The sequence below is a fragment of the Anneissia japonica genome, unplaced genomic scaffold, assembly GCF_011630105.1.
Source record: "Anneissia japonica isolate Jap-2015-1 unplaced genomic scaffold, ASM1163010v1 scaffold287739_len226637_cov155, whole genome shotgun sequence".
NCBI classification, from domain to species: domain Eukaryota; kingdom Metazoa; phylum Echinodermata; class Crinoidea; order Comatulida; family Comatulidae; genus Anneissia; species Anneissia japonica.
This window is the reverse complement of record NW_022709606.1, coordinates 71849-76325: the sequence shown is the minus strand read 5'-3', so window position 1 is coordinate 76325 and position 4477 is coordinate 71849. Positions and strand designations below refer to the sequence as shown.

At 34.9% G+C, this 4477-nt stretch overlaps 1 long non-coding RNA gene across 1 annotated transcript in view; it reads right to left on the bottom strand.

Moving 5' to 3' along the window:
- LOC117106749 overlaps positions 1-4136 on the bottom strand; it is a 6224-nt gene extending 2088 nt beyond the window's left edge. The window contains exon 1 of the long non-coding RNA XR_004445134.1: positions 4037-4136. This is a non-coding gene — a long non-coding RNA (uncharacterized LOC117106749). The remainder of the gene's footprint in view (positions 1-4036) is intronic.
- Positions 4137-4477: the final 341 nt, after the last annotated feature.

Here is a 4477-nt window from a genome sequence, read left to right as displayed (position 1 = left end):
ATATCGTTACTAAAAAGCTTTATTAATAAACCTTTTACACTAGAATCTTTAATTCCACCTCATTACATAAACACAATTACAATAAACATGGATTAGAAACAACATCGATGAGATATTCTCTCATATAAAGAAAACTTGGAAATCACGTACTGTACTGAAAGGTCTTGGATTTGATGTCAAATTTATGAAACTTGTAGGTTTGACACCTTGACCTCTGATGATCAGTGTCCAAAATCTACTACAAACTCGTAAAATGTAATAATCATTTCGATACATGATCACATATTCTCTTAAACTGGACATATACATTGTGTCTGTATTTACCATATTTCAATCTTTGTCAATTTAAAGGTGAAGGTACAGTGTGTCCTGGTCCCCGACCCATTTAAGTTCACTATTGGATAGGCTTATCTCCATAATACCCGATTCACACGTGAAGCTAAATTTAACAAAAAGTAACAAATTGTAACCGAGCGATCTCCCGAATTATTCCTACCGAGATAAAAAGCATTCACACGGGTCTGTAAGGTAATACCAAGGTTGTGTAAAATTTATTCAGTGTTTATTCAATGAACCATTTTTCCCCTACTGCGATATAGGTCTAGCCTAGGCCTAGTTGAAAACACCTGTCACAGATGGACTTTTGAACTCACCATCGCAGTAAACATTCGAAGCAATCAATACCCTTAACAACTGCTGTACTACTACTACTAAACTAGGCATAGCTTCCAACGTTTCTGTCGACTCTTGTAATACTAGTAATAGTACTAACACCATCCCAACGTTCATTTTATGTATATCTTCTTCTTCTACCATTACTAATTAACATCAATAACAAGGGTAATTCATTCATCATTGAGAAAAACTAGGCCTATCTATTTCTAGTGGATCAGAATCGTATGCAGAAGGAAGAAAATTCAAAGAACCCCGTGAAACAGTAGATTGTTGTTGTGTTGATATCCCTGCGCATGCGCAGATCCATCCATGTTACATCTCGGAAGCTTTACCAGCCTCAGCGAGGCTGGTAAAGATTACCGAGACGTTCCGAGATTTTACAAGGATATTACACGGAGGTACTTTCACACGTGCCGTAAAATGTTACTTTTGGTTACATTTTGTTACATTTGGTAAGATTTCTGTACGTGTGAATCGGGTATAAGACTTCTACGAATGGATACCTTGTTTGAAGCAAGAAACCAAGTTGTCTTTACCCAGTACTGTACCGTTCGTCTATGATTCGGATGGGAAATTTTTAACCTTTGAAAAACACAGAAAAAAGTTCTTTCTTGAATTTCTGGGATTTTTTCCCTTTTTATATGGCAAACAGTACGTATTAAAGATTATTGTGTTACTCTATGAAAATGATTTAAATAATAAAAACTCCCTTGTAAATTTTGTACCAAAAAATATCAATCGTTAATTACTATTGCCAATTTCAACCTACTTCTGAAGGTAATCCATTGGCTAGCCAAATAAAATGAGGTCATATCTAATAAAAACAAGGATGTGGTTTGTCAGCTTTTGTGAGTTCGCTGTCTCTCAAGTTCTACACTGTAGTGTCCTTCACCCAGCAATGAAAAAAGTTAGGTGCCCACACAATTAAGTCTGATGGGTGGTTTCCAAGTGTCACAAGTTTGAAGAAGTTATTTCCAGGAGATCTGTTTAAAACAAGTTTTTTTGAACTTCTAATTTCACCTCTGATTTATAGTATTTGAGGTTGTCGGAACAATAGACCTATCCACGATCATAATTAAAAAAAGGCCCTATGTTTATAAGATACGCATTATTTTTCTTGGTACCTAAAAACAAACACAATCAAAACACACACACAACAAAATTTTATCTATGAAAATTTGTTAAATTAAAAACCTGAATGCGCATACATGCCATTTTCTTTATTAGTTTTCTTTGTAGTATTTGTAATGTTAAACATAAATAATAACAGGAGCCACGTTTGTACCACTATATTGTGGGTATTTATTAAAACATAGAGGGCGGCAAACATTAAGTCATGAGTATAATAGTTAAATATTGTTAACATATACATCACATTATTAGGATATTTCATAGTTATATTTCTTTTTGTTTATATAAAGTGCATTAGAGGCAACTTTCTTATATCATGCGCATTACTTACATTATTACTTACATTATTATTGTTATTATTATTATTATTACTATTATTATTATTCATGAAAACAGTTCCAATGAGGGTTAATATTAATTTAATACTCAATTCACATACAGTAGCAAAAATTTGACAAAATATAACCAATTGTTGGGATATCTCCACACAGAAACAAGGAAATAATTTCTAGAATACAACTGTTAAAAAATAAACTAATGTACCTTCAATTGTCTAAAGCACAACTTAGGACCATCCTAAATCATAAAATCTCTCCCCATGAACCCCACCAGATATCTTATTCTGGGACCTTGACCAAGGCTCTAGACGGCCCCTTGGTTCAAACCACCAATGCCTGATTTTCTGGAGGCATCACATGAAAAATCTCTTTCGCTTCATTATGATATTATTATCAAAATATTATCGGTCAAGTTTTCATGTTGTTTTGTCAGTCCCTGAATCTTGCACTTAAGAATCATTGACATCATGGAGTGGGGTAATTGATAACATCCTGCAACCCATTAAACGATATGAGAAATGACAAATCTCAGCACTTTAAAGAGACTATTCATAACATAATACAAGCTCTAGTCTTCTTTCTATTTTTTTTCTGAGATTTGTCATTTCTTATAATTGTTCCACAATAGCAGAGTCTAAGGAGACTAATGCATCTACACCTTTTCAATCAAAAGGATATGGAATGTCATTTCGACTGACTTTTTATAGCCTACTCAATTTACGCGCTCGCAGCAGATGTCAGCTTACTTGTACACATACCAACTGGTAGACAATTTAGTAAACTCGTACACAAATTTAGGTGAACTCGTACACACGATTGGCACATTTGTACCCAAATGCATTTTTTATAGGGTGAGGTTCTCTTAATTTTTCGATCAGATGAGGTCAAACTACTGCAGTTGCATTGAGAGGGAGGCCGAAACATGCATTTCAAAGACAAAATTCAATTTTCAGTTGTGACAACCCTGGTAGTGTAAGTGGCAAATATTCCAATTTTGGATATCTAGGGAAAAACATTGGGGGAGGGCATGCCCTTAACACCCCCTAGATTATGGGATTTTTTCTCACACATGATGAAAATTAGCATGCATTAGGGCCTACTGTAACATTAATTTATTAACAATTGTATTAATACTTTTTTTTTGTTCTTTTTCTTTTTTACAAAAACAACGCAAATGTCACTAAGTCAACTAGGTTCGAGGTGAAACAATAGCAATCATAAAAACTTAATAATCATTACACTGTTAATGAAAAAATACAAAAAGTATTATGGGAGTATTATGTATAGTCAAGCATCGTTAGGAGGCCTAAGTCTGAAACTGGGTCTAATACATCTCTAGAGAAAAACGCACTAATATTTTTTATAGCGCCCTCTCAATGGTAAGGTGATCAGTTTCAACATCCCGCGCCGCTGACGATCATGAATTTCTAAATCTATTTACCACATGTTCTAAAAATCATAAGTAGGTTTTGAGTAATATAGATCAGTATGACTATTATCAAAATACAATGCATTTTGCATAAAGTTTGAAATGCAAATGTATAAAATCTTACACAAAACATGTGTACGGGCTAGCCAATGGTGTGTAAAGGCTCGCCAAAATTCTGTTAGTTAACAAAATTTGTGTTCGAGTTTGCCTGTATGCCCTCAAAGCATATATATTAACAGGCCATGCAACAGAGATTGTCCTCTCACAAGCTATATAGGTAGGCTATCTAGCCTAACCCCTAACATCTCCCTGCCCTTGGCAGTCGGGTCATTGAGAAAGTGAGTTTTCTTTTTAGGCTAGGGCCTAGGCCTAACGGTAACCTGGTATGGATGAGCAATGAGTTCTGGATGAGTAAACAGGAATGAACTGTATTTGGTACATTTAATCTAATTCATTTAATTACCTTGCTTGTTGAATGATAAACCATGATTAAACAGCACACAAACTAATGATGAGTCTTGTCGTCAAATGTCACAAGGAAGCGAAACTATTCGTGTGTCGCGCGAATAAACTCGTAATAGAACGCAACGTGACAAATAGCGCCCTCTACTAAATTACAAATACGAGGGGAATTCCCTAGTATTGCCCATCGCACCACACCACCATCATGCTCAAAATTGAAAAAAAAAAAAAAAAAAAAAATACAGTGAAACTGAATTGTGGTGAACTTTAGTGCAAATCTCGATCCTGTGCCGCACCTCCCAACACACAACAAGTGATTGCTGGAAGGATAAGTTTCAAAACTTTTCAAAATTCCGTGATTTTGATCTTTTCTTTTGAATTTTTATCCCATATGCAGTGCCCCAGTATTAATTTACCGAAAAGGGGTCTGACAGGTCTTCCT